Source organism: Drosophila yakuba, unplaced genomic scaffold (genome assembly GCF_016746365.2).
Source record: "Drosophila yakuba strain Tai18E2 unplaced genomic scaffold, Prin_Dyak_Tai18E2_2.1 Segkk2_quiver_pilon_scaf, whole genome shotgun sequence".
In the NCBI taxonomy this organism is placed as follows: Eukaryota; Metazoa; Arthropoda; class Insecta; order Diptera; family Drosophilidae; genus Drosophila; species Drosophila yakuba.
The window spans coordinates 330,990-355,748 of NW_025048801.1; the positions used below are offsets into that span (position 1 = coordinate 330,990).

Here is a 24,759-nt window from a genome sequence, read left to right on the forward strand (position 1 = left end):
AGGCGGAACATTTTTTCAATCGGACTTAAACTTAAAACTTTTCTTCTGCTTTTAATGGTCTGCTTATCCAGCAGTATTCACAGAGTGTGCAATGTATATAATGTAAAAGATGTAAAATTTCTTAAAAATAAAAAAAATAATAAAATCGACGGCTTAACGGTGGTGCTGCTGGGATATGAATGACTCTTGGTCCTGAGGGTGTCTTTTCATATTCCTCCTTAGTCTTCTTAGCCGGAATATTAGACCTCACTGGCCAGGCATTTTTGTTTATTTAAACTTCTTGGTGCTTTCTCTAGGGTTTGGCACTGAATGTAGAAAAAATATAAATAATCTACTGCTGCGGATGCAGAATCTCAGTATTAAATCCGTTTTGATGAAAATGATTTTATTTTAAATCACGAACTTTTTACGCGTCACCTAAAGGTCCCGATGCGCTGAAGCATCGGCATCAATAGCAGTAAATCCAACAACGTCTGCTATACATTAAAGCGGATAACGTCACCGGCCGTCTATATCAAGGAAGCCCCGTACCATAGCCAAACGCAGCAAAGTACCTTGGAAAGCTTCTGGATCGCAGACTCACATTTGCCAAGCATGTGACTGCCACAAGAACTCGCTTACGTGCTAAGGTGGCGAAGCACTACTGGCTACTCCGTTCGCGCAGTACATTGTAACTCTCCAACAAGCTGACAATTTACAAACAGATTATAGCATCAAACTGGAAGTACGGGTGCCAAATCTGGGGCTTGGCATGTGACAGCCAAATCAAGAGGATCCAGACTATCAAAAATAAGGTCACAAGACTGGCTGCGAGTGGTTTGTGCGGAACACCACCCTGCACAGGTGGCCCACCAAGGAGGCTCAATATAAGGCAACCGAGGGATCTTTTTTCCCGATCTTCCTTAACAAGGGTCAGCAGAAGCTGACGCTTATCTTAAATGTTATTTGTTATCTGTGATTGTTATGTAATTGTTAGTATTGTTAAACTAGATAAAGCTAACTATAGTTAACAGGCGCGCCCAACTGGGCTGAATTAATAGAGAAGAAGGTCACAAAGGGGTTCCCAGATCTTTTTACGGAACTTTCAGGCACTACTATGCACTCTACTGCTCGCTGACCAAAATCGATTTGAAGACCAGTGGCTACAGCTTCGGGTCGGGACCCCGAGTCTGAATTCTAAAAATCCACCAGTTGGAGAAATGTCTAAAATAATGGGCTTTATTAAAATTATTCCCGTCGTCTAGAACGGCCAATTAACGTGCCTACTTTTAGGCCGAGATCGACGGTAGGTCTAAATTACCTTACCTTTCATTCAGGACTTGACAACGATTTCATTTATAGGATCCCTTAAGCGATTTATTTCCACTCGAGGCAAACGTAGTCAAATTAGGAATGACAATGCCGCCAACAAGGAATTAACACAATTAGTAGTGAGCGACGCTAATTGTTTTGCTATTAGCACATTTTGTCTGGCTGACAATATCGATTGGTGCACTACAAACGTTTAGACGGATGGAAGAAAGTAACACACCTTCAGCAGAAATTTTGGGCTTGTTGGCGCGAAATAGCGGTCTACAAATCAACCTCTTTCCATAGATGATTTGGTGCTGGTCAAGGATGGGAATGACTGAATTAAGGACGGCATTCGGCATCATTTGTAGAGCGATCAGGAAGCTGTGTCAATTAGATGATTCGGTTGAAGCGAGTCTTCTAACGGGAAGATCATGCCGACAGCAGCCAACTCCTTATGATTTTTAACAGAAAAAATTGAATTTCGTAGATACTTAATCCTAAACAGTGTTATATCTATGCCTATTATATTGAAAGGCCGCAGCCGCAGCATTAACAGTTCTCGGCTTTTTCTATGCAATGCATATTAGCCTGTACCTGAGTATCTCAGTACCCTCAGTTATCCACCATTGAAAAGCTGCAATACTTGAGTACCTGTCTGCAAGGACCAGCACTGGATGCCATTAAGTGCTATCCAGTGGCTTTAGATTTACTCAATAATCGGTATTTTAATAAACGTCTTGTTTCTCACGTCAAGGAAACACTAGCATCAAGAAAGTAGATTCGTATTCGGTGCATAAACTTCCACCCTTAAAATCCTTGGACTCACAATCAACTATAAATAAATGCGGAACTCACACATAGCCAAACTAAAACCCGCTCTCACAAAACCGCTAGGTATAATTAAATATAATACTAACTCCTTCTCCCTCATTAAAATCATTAAATTAATTAAAATCTTCATATGAATGCCTTTCCTCCATCTCCTCTATCACCAACTACAACAATCACTCCCACTACTACTGTCAGAAACCTAATCACCAGACACTTTTCAGAAATATCCTCAGCCAACTTCTTATGATTTCTTAACACCAAAATCGTATTCCGTAGATACTTAATACTAAACAATGTTATATCTATGCCTATTATAATGTTAGGCCGCAGGCGCAGCATTAACGGTTTTTGGGTTTTTTATATGCAATGCATATCAGCGGCGGTCGTTTGTATGCTCTCACTCTTCCTTTTATGATCACTAAGCATAGTCATCGGCGAATTCAATCGCAGCCAAAAATTTTTGTTGTTGTCGCCGCTAAGCGTAAATTCACAAGAAATAAAATTTATAAAGTTTCCCAAATTATAAATTAAGCTGCAAAAATGCTGGCAGCGCAAACAATCCCTCATCTCGATCCCTATAGGTATCAAACGGAACGAAAACGCGGATGCTGTAGACAAATCGGCAATCAAACATCCTTTAACCTATGCACCAAACAATAACTCACAAGATATATCCCACTTCCTTAAATCAAAACTACTCTTTAAACCACTTTTACTCCTGAACTTAACCTCAAGCTGGTTCCAGCCAAGCCTTCCAGGACTTAACCCCCTTCCTTGCAATTGCAAACCCTACCCATAAAAATGCCAAAACTGTATTAAAATTCCTCACCAAATCAAGAATTATAAATAATATATAAAATAGTTTATATTAAATGAAACAATTTCTAATATGTAAATACATAATGAGAACAATATATTGTATTTAAAGATATTAAGTTATATTTCTTAGCCGTTGTAATCATACGCAAGAGCATAAGTTGATTTTGATCAAAGTTCATTCAGTCGAGTCTCCCGACTATCGGATACCCGTTACTCAGCTAGTGGATGTACGAGGGAGAGTCTTCCACACTGACAGTTTTTAGTGGTTTGTGGGCGTTAGAGTGGGCGCGACTTACCCTGCTTCTATGTCTCTGGAGTCTGTATGCTTAATCTCAACTTTCTAGCTTCTGTAGTTCCTGAGATCTCGAAATTCATACGGACGGACAGACGGACAGACAGACGGACGGACAGACGGGCATGGCCAGATCGACTCGGCTATTGATCCTGATCAAGAATATATATACTTTATATGGTCGGAAACGCTTCCCGTTATATACTTTTACTGTTACATACTACTTCCTGTCACATACTTTTCAACGAATCTAGTATACCCTTTAACTCTACCAGTAACGGGTATAATAACGATGGCCAAACAAAAAACTGTTAGAGAAACGGCATAGTTCATTGGAAAAATGACGATGGCAGCTTATTATTTTATGTCTCTCCCGATATGGATGAACATGTTCTTTATAAATACATACTACAATAAGATAGAATGAAAAAACATATTTTTGTTATAGTCGAAGGTTTCACAAAATACGTTTATATACAACAAACCACAAATAAATGGAAATTTGTCGCCGCTTTGAAATAATACTTTTAAGCTCATAGTTCTTACCGATAAGCATAATTTCAGACAAGGAAAAATGTTTCACCTCCAAAAAATTGGAAGAGTTTATGGTAGACTATAACGTTAAGCATATTGGCATTGCAAATGGATTAGCACAGACAAAGGCCACCCTATAAGAATTAATAGAAGTGTTGGACCTATGATAGCTAAGCTGATCGAACCAGAAAAAGGTTTATACTGTGATCTTGTGATAGATAAAGTTGAACATGCATTAAACAATTTCCAAGCAAAATGTTATTTGGTATAGAATAAAGAGGACAACTAGTGGATGAGTTAAGAGATAAATTAGAGGAGTAAGACAATGCACCAAAAAAATGGAATTAAAGACAAGTTCTGACAATCGAACACAAATTTAAGAAAAAGTACAAGCATAAAACAAAGGCAATATGATAAGACAACAAAAAGGCCAACATTGTACAAAACAAGAGTTTATGTAGTAATAAGAAATTTTGATAGCACGACAGGCGATTCAAGAATACGAATTCCTAAAAACAAAATTCCATATGTCATATCTAAAGTGTTAAAAAATGATAGATTTTGAAGAATTGAAGGATTTCAGGTATCCAGGTAACACATACATTAATAAATTGACTCGGCTGATTTCAAAAACAAAAGTCCATATGTGATATCGAAAGCGTTAAAAAATTATAGATTCGTTTTGAAAGACGTAGAAGTGTTCCAGGTATCCCGCAACCCATACCAAGGTGTTTGGAGCGTACAAAATATTAGGCATTGGATAGGAAACAAATGCAAATAAACTATGTAATAAAATTACTATGAAAATGTAATAAAAAGAATATAATAACAATAATTGTAAGTTTAAGCAGTGACTAGGGGATCAAACGGTCAGGATGGCCGAATTGTAGTGCCACATATGTATATTGGTGGTATGATAGTCGGGAATTGAAACTAATTTATTTTATACCGAATTAAAACACCTTATGTTTAAATACAACCTAGGTAAATATGTTCACAGTTTCGATGATAGCTGTTCAAATTTGTAACTACCTGAAATAAAAAAAAGAGGGAACACTATAGTCGAGTTCCCCGACTATCTGAAACCCGTTATTCAGCTAATTAAAGTGCGAATGAGAGTCTGCAACACTGACAGTTTTTGACGGTTTGTGGGCGTGGCAAAAAGTTTTTTGAAAAATCGATAGAAATTTACAAGACTAATACAAAAATGAAAAAAAGTGTGGTAGCTTTGGGCGGTTTGTGGGCATTAAAGTAGGCGTGGCAAAAAGTTTTTTTGCAAATCGATAGAAATTTACAAGACCAATACAAAAATGAAAATATATCAAATTATTTTTCAAAAGTGTGGGCGTTTTGTGGGCGTAAGAGTGGGCGTGGCAACATGAATCGACAATTTGCGCTGCGTCTATGTCTCTGGAGTGTGTATGCTTAATCTCAACTTTCTAGCTTTTTTAATTCCTGAGATCTCGACGCTCATACGGACAGACGGACAGAAGGACAGACGGACGGACATGGCCATATCGAATCGGTTATTGATCCTGATCAAGAATATATATACTTTATATGGTCGGAAACGCTTCCTTCTGCCTGTTACATACTTTTTAACGAATCTAGTATACCCTTTTACTCTTCGAGTAACGGGTTTAAATACCTTGAAAATATAATAAGAAATACTTAACAAAAGAAAATACCAAAAATAATATTTTTTATAAACAACCTACTTAGGCCTGCCCTACTTAATAATAACACAGGCCCCAAAACCACAACCTAGTCCAGAGCCTATGGACATATATGAAAGTATGCAAACAAAACAGATAAACTACATGAACAGACCCAAATTTGGACCACCATAAGAACTAAACGGACTGCCAGACAAAAAACAGAGACATTTCCATCTAGATACTTCTAGCGAACAACAATAAGTTACAGAGTACAACAAGAAACCACCAGAAACTCCAGATCTCAAGCGGGATACAGATAAGGTAGAATATACTGAATTACATTTTTTAGTGAAGAACCCTCCTCATAACCCTACTTGCAATCTAAAACAGGTAATGGAGAGATGATAAAAATTCTGATAGACACCGGATCCAACAAAATATCTAACCAAAACAAGAGAGAACGCTATAGTCGAGTTCCCCGACCATCTGATACCCGTTACTCAGCTAGTGGAAGGGAGAAACACAGTTTTTGGCGGTTTGTAGGCGTTATAGTGGGCGTGGCAGAAAGTTTTTTGGCAAATCGATATAAATTTAAAAGACCATTACAAAAATAAAAAAAAATATCAAAACATTTTTCAAAAGTGTGGGCGTGGCAGATTTGGGCGGTTTGTGGGCGTTAGAGTGGGCGGGGCAACATGAATCGACAAACTTGCGCTGCGTCTATGTCTCTGGAGTCTGTATGCTTAATCTAAACTTTTTAGCTTTTGTAGTTCCTGAGATCACAGCGTTCATACGGACGGACAGACAGACGGACAGACGGACAGACGGACATGGTCATATCGACTCGGCTATTGATCCTGATCAAGAATATATATACTTTATATGGTCGGAAACAATTCCTTCTGCCTGTTACATACTTTTCAACGAATCTAGTATACCCTTTTACTCTACGAGTAACGGGTATAATTAGCTAAGAAACCAATAAAAAACAACAAACCCTTTTTCGTTAACTCTGTGGGCGGACATGTTCTTATAATGCATCATACAATCGCCAATCCTATCGACCTAAAAGATACTTTTATCAAATTTTACCTGCTACTCTCCTTAAAGACCTTTGATGCTACTTTCGGAAACGATACACTGCGCGAAGTAAAAGCTCAGATTAATATGTTTCCAAGTTACGGGGCGAGGACTGTCATTCGCTTGCCCCTTGACAAAAGGGGCACATTTCAATACAAGATAAAAAAAGAATTTAAATAAAACAGAAAACCCCACGCGAAATCTATAAATTTGATATTCAGGTAGAACACCCGATAGAAACTCAGAAAAAACATTTAAGAGCCATTTGCTTAAACTTTCAAAATCTTTTTGGGGACCAGACGAAAAACTGACATACACGACTAGAGTAGCCCAATTTACTCAAGACCGTACCCAGAAGCTCTCAAGCCAGAAGTAGAAAAACAAATACGAGAGCTTCTGGCAAACGACCCTCACGGTCTCCATACAACTCTCCCAATATGGATTGTCCCAAAAAAAAATGGACTCATCAAAACAGAAAAACCAGAATGGTAATCGATTATAGGAAACTTAATATGGTTACCATTCCAGGCAGATACCCCATACCGGACATTAACAACGTACTTGCACAACTAGGACAGAATAAGTAACGTACAATGGATTATAGCCTTAGAGAACATATAGGACTTAGGTGTTTCGTATCATTATCTTGACGACATCATTATCTTCAGCAAACATAAGGAAAACCATCTAAAAGACATGAAGTTATTATATAATACTCTGGAAGAAGCAAATATGCAAATTTAACTTGATAAATGTGAATTCTTCAAAAAAGAATTAGAATTCCTAGGGTTTTTAGTGGAGGATACTGGAATAAACAAAAAAAACTCGAAAAGGTCAGGGCCTTCGTAGAATTTCGCGGGCCAAAGACCCTCAAGGATTTTCGTTCCTTATTAGGACTGTCAGGGTTTTACCGTCGCTTCATCAAAGATTATGCAAAACTCGCAATGCCCCTTACAGCCCTTTTAAGAGAGGAAAAAAACCGAGGCCGTATTTCAAACAGCAGAACGCTAATTTGCCTCGACGAAAACGACAGGAAAGCATTCAATAAGCTAAAACAAACTCTCGCTTCCGAAGAAATAATGCTGGCTTATCCAGATTATAGTAAAGAATTCCAATTGACCACTGATTCTTCAGATTATGCATAGGAGCCGTAATAACTCAGGAGGACAAACCAATAATGTTTATTTCTAGAACCTTAAGTAAGGCAGAAGAAAGTTACGCACCGAAGAAAAAAGAAATGCTGGCCCTAATCTGGTCTATACAAACTCTTTGAAATTTTATGTATGGTCCAACCATAATAAAGATATTTACAGATCTCGAGTCTCTCACATACCCAACTAATCCAAAAAGCCATAACGACCAAATGAAAAGATGGAAAGAAATACTAGAATTCACCAACAAACTATTGCACAAACCTGGCAAGGCAAACGTGGTTGCCGATGAATTGAGTAGACCTCCCTTGCAAACACATGGAGAACTAAATGCAATGCCAGCTCTCCCGAAAAACTAATACCTATGGCAGAAGAACCAATAAATGTCTTAAAAATCAAATACTGCTATCTTTGGGAAAAAAAATCGTACAAATTTAAAATTGTTTTTCCAACATATCACAGACACACTATTACAGAACCAATATTCAATTCAGAAAATTTGCAAGAAATTCTAAAAGAAAGGCTAAGTCCGTCCCTCAAAAATGGAATCTATACCGACGAGAAAACCTTAAGGAAGCTTCAAGAAATTTATCCACTTTTTAACAATTACAAAACTTGATTCTCGAATAAAATAGTTACAGACCTGACAGACGAAATTGATGAAGAAAACGCAATTATACCGGAACATAAGAGAGCACACCGCAATAGCAGCGAAAACAACAAGAGAGAACGCTATAGTCGAGTTCCCCGACTATCTGATACCCGTTACTCAGCTAGTGGAAGTGCGAAGGAGTGTCTTCAACTCTGACAGTTCTTGGCGGTTTGTGGGCGTTGAAGTGGGCGTGGCAATATTTTTTTTGGCAAATCGATAAAAATTTACAAGACTAATACAAAAATGAAAAAATATCAAAACATTTTTCAAAAGTGTGGGCGTGGCAGCTTTGGGCGGTTTGTGGGCGTTAGAGTGGGCGTGGCAAAAAGTTTTTTTGCAAATCGATAGAAATTTACAAGACATACAAAAATGAAAAAATATTAACACATTTTTCAAAAGTGTGGGCGTGACAGTTTTGGGCGGTTTGTGGGCGTTAGAGTGGGCGTGGCTCTGTGTCTGTGTCTCTGGAGTCTGTGTGTTTAATCTCAACCTTCTAGCTTTAGTAGTTCCTGAGATCTCAGCGTTCATACGGACGGACAGACAGACGGACAGACAGACGGACGGACAGACGGACAAAATATATGGTCGGAAACGCTTCCTTCTGCCTGTTACATACTTCTCAACGAATCTAGTATACCCTTTACTCTACGATTAACGGGTATAAAAAGCAGCGGCTGAGGACTAAAATAATAAAAGTAGGCAATGGATTTGAAGAGTGTCCCAACAAATAGTTTTTAACGAAATTGTTTATTTTGAGTAGCGTATTATTACCCTTATTGGACAACTTAATCTAATCTGAATTACTTTGAACGAATTTTTATTGATATCTAAGTTATTTACAAAGATAACATTAGGTAGTTATTAACGGAAATGGAATAATAATATATAGTAAAGAATTGAAAGGATTCATATGTAGCAGGTTAAGTCACGGTTAATCAGGTCTTGAGGGTGTTAACGTTTCAGTCTTCTCGTTCTAGTCCGATGACTTTGGGCTGCGATTCTTAGGCGTCTCGCTAGGCTATTGGGATAAGATTCTAGCCTATCATTATATTTTTTTGCTAACTCCTGAATCCTGTCTCCAATTTTTGGCACCTTCAGATCACGTTCAATGTCTCTGGTCCTAATGTACCAAGGAGCGCCTGTGATCTTCCTGAGCGTTTTTGCCTGGAGCGTTTTTGCCTGCGTTTTGACAGCGATCCCGTACACCTGTATGGCATAGAATAGGTCAGTACCTAATATGCTCTTGTAGATATTAACCTTGTTGGCGATGGAAAGTTTGTTGCGGGCAGCAATTAACCACGTCATTTTATAGACCTTGGTCTTGAAAGAGTGCTGTATCGCCGTATTGTGCCTTCCAAATATTAATTTCCTATCTAAGATCACTTCGAGGTATTTGTAAGATGACTTGTGGTAAGGCACTCTTCCTTTTGTTCTGTTTGTGAAAGTTACATTTGCACATTTTTCCGCGTTGATGCAGACGTTCCACATCTCAGCCCAATTCTGAAATGCATTCCAGGTACTTTTGCAGTGCATCCGATGCCTCGGTAATGCTGTTACTCTTTGTCAGAACTGAGGTGTCATCAGCATATGTCGCAATCAGCACATCTTTGCGATCTAGTCCAGTGACTGCTGTATGGGTGGGCATATCCGAGGAGAAGATAGAGTATAAAGTGGGGCCAAACACACTTCCTTGAGGTACTCCCGCTTCGATGACTTTAACGAAAGAGGTGCATCCATAGGTCGTCACACAAAAAGTACGTCCTAAAACAAAAAATTTATATAACAAAGAAAATCATGCGTTAATATAAAATAGTTAAGAAAAGTGAACAACCATATAGTGAATCGGTCAAGTGGTGTAAACTATATAAAAGCAATGATGATTGCGTGATATTAAAGTCAGTGAAAAACAAGAGAGAACGTTATAGTCGAGTTCCCCGACTATCTGATACCCGTTACTCAGCTAGTGGAAGAGAGAACGAGAGTCTTAAACGCAGTTTTTGGCGGTTTGTAGGCGTTATAGTGGGCGTGGTAAAAAGTTTTTTGGCAAATCGATAGAAATTTACAAGACCAATATAAAAATGACAAAATATCAAAACATTTACTTTTCAACGAATCTAGTATACCCTTTTACTCTACGAGTAACGAGTAAAATACAAGAAAATGACGAGAAAATTAAATACGTTTCCAGGTAAAAATCGAGAGTGATCGAGAGTACAAAATCGAAAGTGATCTAAATGCCATCTACCCCTCCCGACAGATTCGCCGAAAGCGCTTTCGCCTGACTGAAAATGGAGAGGTAAGTCTGCATAACACCGAACTAAACTCAATCGGGAAAAAAAACTGATCCGAAAAAAAAAACAAAGTAAAGTAAATGTAGAGTACAACGCAATGTAAAAATCTATATTTTTCTCTCTATAAAGTAAATAACCACTCAGATATCAATATACTAGTGGGCCCTATGCAATGAAAAATTCCTAGAATTTGTTATATGAAAGTCATTTATTTGTTTCGAAAATTTTTATTTTCAATCCAAAACATTTGGATATTTTTCGTTTGTCCATTTGGAGCGAATACAAATAAAGAGTTTGGAATGCCAACTCTTGAACAGGCTACGTATAGTTGCCCATGAGAAAAACACGGCTCTTCCAAATTCAAACCGCATACTTGAAACGTTTGTCCTTGTGCCTTTTTGATGGACATGGCAAATGATAGACGCATTGGGAATTGCAGTCGCTTAAATTCAAACGGCATGTCTGTTGGTATCAACGGAATACGCAGAATGAGCACCATTTCTCCTTTCGCTTTTCCAGTCAAAATCGTGGCTTGAATTAAATTCGGCATCAATTTTTTTTACAACAATTGTGCCATTGCACAATTTTGGTGCATTTAAATTCCGTAGTAAAATAATTGTTAAGCCGATTTTTAAGTTCAAATAATGCGGTGGCATACCAGGCGGTTCTAGGGAATTTAAAAATTCAACTGGATATATGATGTCAGTGCGCCTAGCAATTTTTCTTGAATGTGAAAATTGATTTCATTGACATGTAAATTTTTTGGTGACAATATTGCTCGTTTTGTCAACTATTCGTGATTTCTGTGATTTTGAATTATATATCGAAAAAAAGGTTTCTATTAATTCGCCTTTAGATTGTAAAATTGTACAAAAATTGTTTGGCAAAGTCATTTGTGTTTGGAACTTTGCCACTTCTGATTTCTAATAATTGCTTCGAAAACCGTTCCGCAGATTGATCATTGCTTCGAAAACCGTTCCGCAGATTGATCATTGTGCAATTGAACACGCATGTTTATGTTCAATGTCAATTTTTGGACATATCACCACAGGAAATAATACTTCAAGCACGCATTAACCTGATCCGCTAACGTTGCACGTGGAATGACGGGCAATGTTTGTCGGAAATCTTCTGACAAAAATATTAGTGCACCACCAAAAATTTGTTGATTGCGACGTAGATCTTGCATTGTTCTGTTTAATGCTTCCAGAGATTTTTAATGGTTGTACATTCATCCAATAGAATAATTGCTGCTTGGTACAAAGCTGTTGCCATTGCACAATTTCTTGATATGTTGCATGTAGGATTGTCAATCACCTGTAAGTTAAAAAAAAAATATAATAATTAGCACTAATGTATTTTAAATATATCAATTAATGAATACAAACAAACCTGCACACTTAACGACAATTTTAATGCTGAGTGTGCTGTTCGCCCACCATCCAATAAAGTAGCAGCAATTCCTGACGAAGCAAGTGCCAATGCAATTTTTTGTTGTGGCTGGCAAAATCAATTATACCACAAATGTTTTACCCGTACCTCCAGGCGCATCGAAAAAATACAATCCACCAACATCATTCTGTACTGCTTGCACATGTTTTTGTTGGTCGTTCAATTTGGGTTAATTCCAATTCACAAATTAATATTCATTAATATTGTACTGATGTTCACGTTGCAATTCTCGATCAAACAAATCATGCATTGGACGATTCGGTGAAGGCATACCTAATTGACCTAATGCTTTATTTGCCATCGCAAGGCACATATCTTCAATCGATATCAATGCCTCGTTATACATTTCCAATGAGATCAGCAAATCGTGATTTCTGGTGTGATGATGCATTCGATTTAAAAATTCTTCGGCCATTAAACTTATATATTTATTCCACAAATCAAGTGGATTCGATGGAAAGCATTTCGATAATATTATGGCATATAGCATACGTATTTGATGTGGAGAAGAAGAAATCGATGCATAGTTAAGTGTCAAATCCCAATGTGCATCATTTTCTAACAAATGTAAGTGTTCACATGCTTCGCGATATGTCTGAAATAAATGACCATTAACTGTTCGCAAATGTTGATATAAGCGTGGTCCTACAACGTTTACCAACAACAGTCGCAAATAAATGCACTCTGCGTTGTTTGGATGAACTGTGTACAACCTTCCCATAGTATCTTCATATAAAACGCCTGGATGACCATCAACTGGGGCTCCTCTTTTACGTCGTTGCCATTTATTTTGCAGTCCAAATGAAATAGTACGTCCGAATACACCAATGTTCCTGCAAATTCATCACTTTCACACAATTGGAAGAATGCAGGTAATGTTGTTTCTGGTAACTGTGCCGCTCTCTGCTCCACATTTGAATTAGTAAAATAAACACGTTGTCCATTTTCCAAATGAACAGTCAAATTAACCACAGCAGGATATCGCTCATGCATTGGAAATGAATAAATTCTCCAAAGAGCTTCATTAGTGCTAATGTAACGTCCAATTTGATATTGTGAAATTTCATCATATCTATTGTCACCAGTTACTCCAAAAACAACCATGTCTCTTCCCTTGTTGACATATTTGCATATATTTTTGATTGACTTCACTGAATTCCAATATTCAACGTTAATGTGAGCTTCAAATATTTATGATAATAGCGGTAAATATGGCACTACACAACGATTATCAATGATAGTGATTATGATTTGATTATGAACTCTAATAGTTGTTGTATGGCCAAAATCGTCTTGTGACCGACGTCGATACGATGGGTATCCGTCATTGCCTGTTATTGTTATAATGCTCTTGGATACCGCTTTGAGCATTTTCTATCGATCATGCATGGAAAAATTTAAATTTAGTTCACCGCATGGTCCGTGAATCATGTTTTTCGTAACAACTTGAAATAATTGTGGATCGCTGTTTTGATCTGGAATTTCGGCTGATATAATGCGATCAATCTCACTTGGTGTAACTTTTTGAATCAACCATATTAATATGTGTGCGTGACTTAACATGCCCCTCTCCCCGGCCACAGGGAAACAACACCGACCCGGCAACAAATCCAGAGCCGAGGAGTTTTAACGAAGATTGCCAACACGAACTCGGCCGAAGAGACATTTCGCCTAAGCATACAACTTTTTGCATTAAAGAGAATCATTCTCGTTTCATACCCCGAACTACACAGTTGTTTTTTTTAAAGCTTTTCCTCCCCAGCCACAGGATTGTAACTGGCGCAGCCGGTCTACGGACAAGGGATTAACAATGCCCACTACGCTTATCGTTCTAATTCTAAAGAGGTGATGAACATGTGACGGCAGTGGTTGTGGGGATTTTAGTAGTGAGTGGTAAAATAATAAATTAAGTAAAAAGTTATTGAAACAAAATGACGTCCAAAACAAAAGAAACAAACAAAACCTAGTTCAAATTGCTTAACAGGCGACCGTCTATGTGTACATCAATCTCTCACAAGGCACCGGGATCGCTTGTGCTGGACAATTTACAACAATTATACCAACAAGTTGCTGCGTGTGATGACCATATAAGTGTACATCAATCGCTGATAAGGCACCGGAATCATCCATATACCCCAACTCATAAAATGATACCAATTAAAAAAGAAAAATTTGACATATCAAACTGCTGTGCGTGGTGACCGTTTGTATGTAGTTGGTATGCTTTTTTGGTTATTTCACCAGAATAGTAATTTCATCACTATAGTAATATTGCATCAGCCAATCTTTGCATTGCGAATGGTTGTTGTAGTTCTGTAGTTCTGAGAACAACTGTTTTGCGCGGCGATAGGCTGGCGCCGCTGTCGCTCACTGCGAGTTGTTATACAAAAAAACAAGAGAGAACGCTATAGTCGAGTTCCCCGACTATCTGATACCCGTTACTCAGCTAGTGTAAGTGCGAAGGACAGTTTTTGGCGGTTTGTGGGCGTTAGAGTGGGCGTGGCCAAAAGTTTTTTGGCAAATAGATAGAAATTTACAAGACTAATACAAAAATGAAAAAATATCAAAACATTTTTACAAAAGTGTGGGCGTGGCAGCTTTTGGCGGTTTGTGGGCGTTAGAGTGGGCGTGGCAACCTGAATCGACAAACTTGCGCTGCGCCTATGTCCCTGGAGTCTGTATACTTAATCTCAACTTTCTAGCTTTTGTAGTTCCTGAGATCTCGACGTTCATACGGACGGACAGACGGACAGACGGACGGACAGACGGACAGACGGACGGACAGACGGACATGGCCAGATCGACTCGGCTACTGATCCTGATCAAGAATATATATACTTTATATGGTCGGAAACGCTTCCTTCTGCTTGTTACATACTTTTCAACGAATCTAGTATACCCTTTTACTCTACGAGTAACGGGTATAATAAGTGGTAAAGAGCTAGATCAGTCGAATATTAGACTTCATTGTGACCAGAACTCGCTGCGCAAGAAGTGGTAAAGAACTAAATAAGCCAAATATTAGACTTCATTGTGACCAGAACTCGCTGCGCAAGAAGTGAATATATACATAAGTCGCCGCCAAGGCAACGGGATCCTCCGCACAGTGATTTAAAATAAATAAATGTGAGTTGTGTGATTAACGACCGAATATGTGTACAACATTCGTTGTTAAGGCACCGGGATCGTTTTATTTATCAATTTACATGAACGCAAATTTATTTTACAAATAAAAAAAAATAATAATAAAACCTGGACAATTATTATTCATAACAATAAAAAAACAAGAGAGAACGCTATAGTCGAGTTCCCCGACTATCTGATACCCGTTACTCAGCTAGTGGAAGGGAGAAGGAGAGTCTTAAACACAGTTTTTGGCGGTTTGTAGACGTTATAGTGGGCGTGGCAGAAAGTTTTTTGGCAAATCGATAGAAATTTACAAGACTAATAAAAAAATGAAAACATATCAAAACATTTTTCAAAAGTGTGGGAGTAGCAGCTTTGGGCGGTTTGTGGGCGTTAGAGTAGGCGTGGCAAAAAGTTTTTTGGCAAATCGATAGCAATTTACAAGACCAATACAAAAATGAAAAATTTTCAAAACATTTTTCAAAAGTGTGGGCGTAGCAGCTTTGGGCGGTTTGTGGGCGTTAGAGTGGGCGTGGCAAAAAGTTTTTTGACAAATCGATAGAAATTTACAAGACCAATACAAAAATGAAAAATTATCAAAACATTTTTCAAAAGTCTGGGCGTGGCAGTTTTGGGCGGTTTGTGGGCGTTAGAGTGGGCGTGGCAACATGAATCGACAAACTTGCGCTGCGTCTATGTCTCTGGAGTCTGTATGCTTAATCTCAACTTTCTAGCTTTTGTAGTTTCTGAAGTCGAAAACATAAAAAAAAAACTACAAAGGTGGAAGTAAGCACAGCAGCAAGCACTACACGAATAACATACAATCAACACTAAACACCGGGAAACAAGGAAAAGAGGAAACTGCGTAACAGACACACACATACAGGTTCTCTTTTATTTTCGAAAGAATACACACATATTATAATACACATTTAAACATAGATACGTAAACATAGTATCACAAAATATAATACAATATATTACTACATTAATATACAAACGAAAGCAATACAAACCAAGCAAACACCCAAAATTTTTCCTTTACAAAAAAAAAAGAGAACAAAAAACACATACATATTATTAATATACCTATTTACACCTCACATATTATTACTATTTTATATACACATGCACATTACTTGCAAACAAAAATACAATACACGTAAATGTTAAGAAAAAAACCAACGCCGGTAACACAGTTAGGGGCAGATTAGGGTTAGGAGCGGATCAGGTCTATCTGAGATAAGGGAAGCGACAGGAACAAAAGAGAAAGACCAGTCGGTTCCATCCCAAAACAATAATCCCACCAACCCTATGGATTCCGGTAACGCATCGGGGCCACTAAGTCCCACCGTTAGCAATTCTTCAATAAACACAAACCTTAACCTACAACAACTACTAACCCTTGTTCATCAACTACCAACTTACGAAGGCCCACCTGACAATCTTGATAGATTTATAGACAGAGTAGATCAGCTCCTTTTGTTTTGTGGAACTATCCGTGACAAAGTTAAAGGCAGGGCAGACGAAGCGCTGAATGTCTGCGATGTACTCCTTAGTTTGGATGACATCAAAGCAAACCTCAAGCGACTATACTCTAGCAAGAAAACAGAAGAAATGCTTGTTAGAGAGCTACACAATTTTCCGGACGGACTCACTATGGGGAAATTATATTACTCAACCGCAAAAATAAGAAGCGAACTAATGTCACTCGCCAGAGAAGCAGACCCTAGTGGACAGTCTCTCGCGGCCAAACGTGACCAATACAACAGATTCTGCCTAAATGCATTTAAAGGACCCACTTAGGTCAGCCATTAGGTATCAAAGGCCAGAGACAATCGAGAAAGCATACGAGTACGGACAGATTGAATTAAACTTCTCTAGAAGCCTGAACAAACACCAAGAAAACCGACGACGTGATCACAGAAAAAAGACTGGCTAAATTAAACGAGGTCAGAGAGACACCAATCAAAGTCGAGCCTAATGATAAAATATTTAGAAAAGACAACCGTAGAAACAAGATAGCACCGAGATTTTCACTACACAAAGTAGATAGAGATAAAGGCATCACTTTCCTAACAACTAAAGGTCAAAAGTTACACAAACAAAAAATTAGGAAAACAGTTAAGAAAACAGTGGAAGAAACATAAGATAGACAAGCACTATTCAATAAATATATTATTAACAAGAAACAATCGACAAAAAAAAAATCTAAAAAGGCACAAACATTTTTCTTTAACGAACTTAGGGAAGTCAAAAATAACACATATTCATTATAAAATAGGATAAACTACAATATAGACACTGTCTGATAATGTAAACAAAGTTATTAGCCAGTAAACTAAACATCATCCCTAAACTGTTATTTCATAAGGAACAAATAATAATATAAGATAAATAATAAGTAAACAAAGTGTAACTTTAGCATAAGATATAACGCTTATAAAAACAACACTCATGCTTAACATTAAGATACCCATTAAAAAAAAAAAAACTGTCAAATTCAAAATGTCGTCGGAGTTCGTGGCATACACCAACAACTGGTCACCTAATCACCTTTCTCCGATCCGGCCATTCCCCTTATGGCCTTCTCTTCGGACTGGTGGGGAGGAGTTAACATGCCCCTCTCCCCGGCCACAGGGAAACAACACCGACCCGGCAACAAATCCAGAGCCGAGGAGTTTTAACGAAGATCGCCAACACGAACTCGGCCGAAGAGACATTTTGCCTAAGCATACAACTTTTTGTAATAAAGAGAATCATTCTCGTTTCATACCCCGAACTACACAGTTGTTTTTTTGAAAGCTTTTCCTCCCCCGGCCACAGGATTGTAACTCGTGCGGTAGCCCTCGTTTCTGCCATTCAATCGAATACATCCAGCAACACACGTCTTCAAATATTTTAAATTTGACAATCAAATCTATCAATGCCTTTAATTTCTGTCGAAATACACGCGCAGTTATATCGTGCCGATCAATTGGTTTTTGACCAACAAATAAATTATCATTTATGTCCGCCCACTGTGGATTGCATGTAAATGTTATAAATTAGTCTGGTCGACCATATTTGCGAACGTATGACATTGCATCTTGCGTGTATTCATGCATGTGACGCGCACTGCCGACATATGTGGATGGTAATATTGTTAAACGTCCGATATCATTTGCATTACCATCATTCACTATTGCATCTCGCAAATGTATATATTCTTCCGATCGTAATTTTGTTTGATTGAATCGAAGGTAATTCAGACGTTCTGTTTCTATTTTTGCGTACATGTCAACAGCGTATTGATTGAAAAGTTTGCAACATCTCAAAATGAAATTGTCTTCTTGTGGGCGAATCATGAATCTGTACGAATAATAGTTCATCGCACTAACTTTTTTTTGAATGTCACGACCTGTAATGAATGCATTATCAAAAAATTAAAATATTTTCTTGTGTTAAAATGAACGCATATTGAATTTATATTATACTCTACCGGTTTGTGGATCTATCATTGGTATAAGGATATTATAGGCGTCATCACCTTTCCAGTACAATAATGGATATTGTAATCCATCATAGCTGCGGTGAAGCTCTGAAACTCGCTGTAATTGCTTATTTCTTCTTCTACGATGTCGCGAGATTGAAACTGGTCTCCAACAATTACAATAGCCACATCATCGATTGTCGGTGCATTAAATCGTCTTGCGTGCTCTTCAATGGGTGTTCTATCGGCTTTTATGATGATTTTGTGGTTATCCGATGGCATACGATCGAGAGCGATTTTGAATAATCGAACTAATTCATTGTGTTGATGAAAAATTGTTTGAAGCTCAGAAACAATTTGTCGCCTTGCCCTGGAAGCAATTGTACATCGCCGATCCAATTCGCGATTTTCATTTCCAACGAAATAGATTTGTAAGAATTGACGGTCGGTATCAGGATATGGTAATAATGAGCCAGCGCGGTGGTAAATCTGACCCTGAATCTGTAATATGTGAGACGAAGAAGGAAGAACAAGGAGAAAGAAGAAGGAGGAAGGAAGATGAAGAAGAAGAACCTCACCTTGAACGTCGGCATAAAATTATCTCTTACAATTTTTGTCGCACCAAAAGAAGTCATTTGAAATGATGTATTCTTGAATATGAGACAAAAAATGTGTCGACGTTGATACCATTCCTAAATCAGCGAACGTAGTGGATCAGGCTGAGATTCAAATGTAGGAAATTTCACTTTGCCGTTAGCACAGCACATGCCATCTGTTTCATTTGGAAATTTGGCTGCACCACAATGTGCACATCTCACCGTCATTCCACCAATACAGCCAGATGCACTGTAATCAATCGCACTATCGTAATTAAAAGCAGCAAGGAGAGTTTGCTGCAAAACACGAACTCCCGCTCGCATTGGCCGATTTCGAGGTAGCTGCCTATCAATAGGTCGATTAGGTGAGTTTCGATTTCGTGCATATCGATCTCTTTTATCTGCATTAATTTGTGCACGCTCTTCCTCACTTTGCAATGTTCTATTCGACCTTAAAGTATTAGCATTACGTGTACGGCGACTAATATTAGTACGCCTTGGTCGTGGCATTTTATTTGCTGTATGATGAAATTTAGGGCACGACTAACAAAAGTTGTAATGCATATAATTTGGGAAAAGCTGTAGTGTTTTACATGCAATTTTATCATTTCTCTTGTTTCTAAGTGATTTATTGGTTCTAAACGTGTAACATTGTTGGTAATATAAATCGCTTGTGTAAAATTTGCTAGATTTAGAGATTAGAAATTAGGAATTCATCTATTTGCATGGTACAATTTTTAATTTTAATGATGTTGTTTCCCGATATTAATATTTTGTTGTTTGTACAATCTTGGTTGACAACTGTTTCAGGAATACTCCATGTAAAAAGTATATTTGGTTCTATATAATTTATTTGGAAATTTTTTTGGGTTTTAATGTATTTGCATTAAGTTTGCTCTTGTTTAATAAGTCCAACAATACATTTGTCGAATATTAATTTATCTGTATCTGTATGAAATACTTGGTTATTGAATACATAAAATTTATCGAATACTTGCTCGGTTAGAATATAGTTATGTTCATCTGGGTATGTTACTATTTGAAATATCGGAACTTTAGTGACCTCGCTAGGAACGAGGAAAATATAATCAAAATTTCGTTCGTGTCTGTCTTGAGCCAAGTTGATGTTTTTATCTTTAGCATTTTCTCCGAATTTACGTGTTTCAAATAATCGTGTTTTAGTAATTTTTGGTTAAAGATTTCTAGTCTGGTTAATTGCATACCTAACTCGATATCTATAATGTATTCTGTAAACTGCTGTAGGTTGAATATCAGTATCCCAATTTTTGGTTCTGTTAATTTTCCACCTTGAGCCTATTAATTATGTCTATACCGCTGTTGATTAAGTCGATAATGGGTTTTCACGGAGTCTTCTGGCATGTTATTAATTTTTTCCTTTAGCTCCTCCCTGTCGTCTTCATCTAATGTACCAAATAAGTACTTATATGCCTTCCGTACTACGTTCAAGAGACCTCTTTTGCTTCTGTTAATAATTCTTAATCCATTTATTTCCCGTTTTAGTTTATCGACTAAATATTGTATCTGAGGTACATTGGAATTTCCATCGTTCCGGTTTAGAATATAAGATAATTATTCTTCGCACTTATTGGGTTTACTTTGATGTTGCTGCATTTGAGCATAGTGATAAGTGGTAATATTTAACTAAGCATTATAAGAAATATATTACTTACTTTGCGCTTCTCTGGCTGTTCTGGAGTTATCGTTTTTGTTTCTTGAATTTTGATTTATAATGAACGATTTTCCCGGTTTCTTTCCTCAAAATGTTTACTGTCTACTTGTTCAATTCTTCCTGTCTTTTTAAATGGATTGGTAATTTTACTCTTCACGAGTGGAGCCTGTCTATATTTTATATCAACTTCAAAATCATGCCTATTCTTATTAAGATATTCGATCTTATCAATTTTGTTTTGTTGTACGTTAAAGTCTGGGCTGCCTGCATATAGGAAAATGTCTGCCGGAGATCGTTTTGTACTATTATGTTTAGTTTTATGATAATAGACGTATAAGATTGTTTCGAACCTTGTAAATCTATCTTCGATATTTTGTTCACTACCGATGATTCTTAGCTTTTCGTTTACGGTCTTGTGAAATCTTTCTATATCGGATACACCATTTTTGCTGGTTGTTACAGAAATTTGTACGCCTTCGGATCTTAACCAATTTTGCAAAGCTATGCACATAAAAGCTGAATCTTTGTCTGCTTTAATGTCTTGTGGCTTTCCCATATCATTGAATATTTTAGTAATGGCTCTTTTCGCTTCTAGCCAATCTCTACTTTTTACTTTAACTAGTGAGGCAAATTTTGAATAAATATCAATACAAAACAAGAAAGAACGCTATAGTCGAGTTCCCCGACTATCTGATACCCGTTACTCAGCTAGTGGAAGGGAGCAGGAGAGTCTTAAACACAGTTTTTGGCGGTTTGTAGGCGTTATAGTGGGCGTGGCAGAAAGTTTTTTGGCAAATCGATAGAAATTTACAAAACCAATACAAAAATGAAAAAATTTCAAAACATTTTTCAAAAGTGTGGGCGTAGCAGCTTTGGGCGGTTTGAGGGCGTTAGAGTGGGCGTGGCAAAAAGTTTTTTGGTAAATCGATAGAAAATTACAAGACTAATACAAAAATGAAAAAATTTCAAAACATTTTTCAAAAGTGTGGGCGTGTCAGTTTTGGGCGGTTTGTGGGCGTTAGAGTGGGCGTGGCAACATGAATCGACAAACTTGCGCTGCGTCTATGTCTCTGGAGTCTGTATGCTTAATCTCAACTTTCTAGCTTTTGTAGTTCCTGAGATCACAGCGTTCATACGGACGGACAGACAGACAGACGGACAGACGGACAGACAGACGGACGGACAGACGGACATGGCCAAATCGACTCGGCTATTGATCCTGATCAAGAATATATATACTTTATATGGTCGGAAACGCTTCCTTCTGCCTGTTACATACTTTTCAACGAATCTAGTATACCCTTTTACTCTACGAGTAACGGGTATAATAAGAAGATCTGATTACCCGTGAGATAAAAAACTATCACGAATTTTCCCTTGTGTTAAATATTTCTGGTGTTGTTTCAAATTTCAATTTTGTATCTCGATGTTCTGTTTTTGCCAAATTACAGATTTCACATTCATTAATAATATTTTGAATTGGCTTTTGATTATCTAGGTAATAGTATTTTTCTTTAAACCAATTAATGGTTTTTTCTATGCCTGGGTGTAAAACTTCCTTATGTCTCTTTAGGATTAAATCCTTAAATTCCGCATAAGTTAGTATATCAATTAGCTTGGTGGTACATCTCAATAGTTTTGTGAAATTGTTAGGGCTTATGATTTCGGTAAATGCCCTCTGGAAGATCAGAAAATCCTTATCATTAGGGAAGTAAATTGCGCTTTTCTTTGTGCACACATATTCCTTAATGAGGGTTTTGGCGAGTTCAAGTGTCATTTCTTTATAGATTATTTTAATCTTTAGTTTTTGAAAGTAGTGACTTACACTTGTTGTGTCACTGTCGCCTTTTTCTATCTCTATTTGTCTAGAGAAGAAATTGATTGGTCTCTCCGTTATGGATATATAATTTAAATTATCTTCATTGTTTATGTATAGTTGCGTCTGCGCTGTTTGCGACTTCGCCAACCATGACTTCTTCTATCTTTGTGCGGGAAAGAGCATCCGCGACATAGTTTTCTTTGCTTGGAAGATATTTTATTTTATAATCGAATTCATTAAGTTTGACTTTCCACCTTTGTAATTTCATTTTCGGCTCTTTGATATTATTCAGCCATACCAATGGCTTGTGACCACTCATTATTTCAAATTTCCTGCCGAATAAGTATGACCTGAAATATTTTGTCGCCCAAACTATAGCTAACAATTCTTTTTCAATGGTAGCGTAGTTGATTTCGTGTTCTTTCAGCGTTCTGCTGGCATAACAAACGGGCTTATGGTTCTGTGAGAGCACTGCACCAATAGCTACATTACTCGCGTCAGTTGTTAGAGAAAAAGGCTTCGAAAAATCGGGGTAGATTAATATCGGATCTGAAGTTATAAAAACCTTTAGTTTTTCAAATGATTCGATGTAGTCTTTACATTTAATATCTATTACAGCACCTTTCTTTAGTTTGAGGGTCATGGGTTTAACTATCTTGCAAAGTTAGGGATGCAAAGTTAGGGATGAACTTGCCATAGAACCCACATAATCCTAAAAATGATTTTATATGTTGAGGTGTCTTAGGTAACGGAAAATTTGTGATTGCATTAGTTTTCTTTGGGTTTGGTTTAATGCCATTTGTTGTGACAATATGTCCCAGGAATTCAGTTTCTTTTTTCATGAATTCACATTTGTTTAGCTGCAACTTCAAGTTGGCGTCTCTCAGTTTCTCAAAGACTTTCTTTAGAGATAAAATATGTTCCTCCAATGAAGTGGAGTAAACAATAATATCGTCTAAATAGACTAAACAATCTTTGTAGATCAAATCTTCCAAAAGGTTATTCATACATCTCTGAAAAGTTGCTGGAGCATTCTTTAGGCCAAAAGGCATACGTGTATATTCGTAATGCCCATGCTTAGTTGAAAAAGCTGTTTTTGCAATAGAATTTTCGTCCATCTGGATTTGGTGAAAACCCTTAGCTAGATCAATGGTGGTAAAATATTGGCACCTACCCAATTTATCTAATATCTCATCCATTCGAGGAATGGGGAATTTGTCATTAACAGTTATCTCGTTTAGATTCCTGTAATCAACTACCAACCTAAATTTTTGTTTCCCAGAGGCGTCTGCCTTCTTGGGGACCACCCAAATAGGAGAACAATAAGAGGACTTCGATTTGCGAACGATCCCTTGCTCTATCATTTCTTTGATTTGTTTGTTGACTTCTTGGTCAACACTTTGGGGGTACTTATAGGGTTTACGGTATACTGGATCCTCATGCTGAGTCTGGATGACATGTTTAATAGTACTGGTGAAGGTCAAATTTTCGCCTTTTCTTGTACTGAATGTCTTTATATTCGTATAGAACTTTCTTAAAACATTCAATTACCTCTACATTTAGATGTTCGAGTCTGTACTAACGAGTACATTCGCGTAACTCATTGTTGATCGCGAAGTTGACTATATCGTTGTCAATGGACATGGGATCGAGATGTGTTACATCATTGTCCACTGTGTCACTAACAACTTTTGAAGCGAGGCATTTTGGTAATGCGGTCTCCTTCTTCTGTTGTTGATGCTTTGGTTTAATGCACTTAGGTGCGGTCTTAACCTTTTGCATCTTTGGATTGATTTTCTCCACTGGAGCAGAATCATCCTTTTGCTGTGGGTCGAGACATTTAGATGCCCCTTTTTATTGCCCCTTTAATAGTATACACTGGTATTTCTTCTTTTTCTTCTAAATTTTCAAAATTTTCCCTTATGATATTGATGGATGAACCTGTGTCGATCATTCCCTTGTAAATTTTGTTATGATAACCTATTCTTACATGGGGACTGGTA

General features: G+C 37.5%; 3 long non-coding RNA genes across 5 annotated transcripts; all 3 read right to left on the reverse strand.

Moving 5' to 3' along the window:
* Positions 1-11,593: 11,593 nt before the first annotated feature.
* On the reverse strand, positions 11,594-14,518 carry LOC120322249. Its single transcript, XR_005562009.2, has 2 exons — positions 11,994-14,518; positions 11,594-11,918 (listed from the first exon to the last, which is right to left on the reverse strand). It is a non-coding gene; the product is annotated as an uncharacterized LOC120322249 (long non-coding RNA).
* Positions 14,519-18,076: 3,558 nt separating this feature from the next.
* Positions 18,077-20,062, reverse strand: LOC26534588. Of its 3 annotated transcripts, none has more exons than XR_005562008.1 (3): positions 19,470-20,062; positions 18,661-19,370; positions 18,077-18,579 (listed from the first exon to the last, which is right to left on the reverse strand). It is a non-coding gene; the product is annotated as an uncharacterized LOC26534588 (long non-coding RNA). The 3 variants fall into 3 exon arrangements; XR_001453690.3 differs by having other exon boundaries at positions 18,661-19,152; positions 19,230-20,061; XR_005562007.1 differs by having other exon boundaries at positions 18,661-20,062.
* Positions 20,063-20,583: 521 nt separating this feature from the next.
* On the reverse strand, positions 20,584-20,971 carry LOC120322246. The gene is made up of 2 exons (XR_005562006.1): positions 20,939-20,971; positions 20,584-20,873 (listed from the first exon to the last, which is right to left on the reverse strand). It is a non-coding gene; the product is annotated as an uncharacterized LOC120322246 (long non-coding RNA).
* Between the last annotated feature and the right edge of the window lie 3,788 nt (positions 20,972-24,759).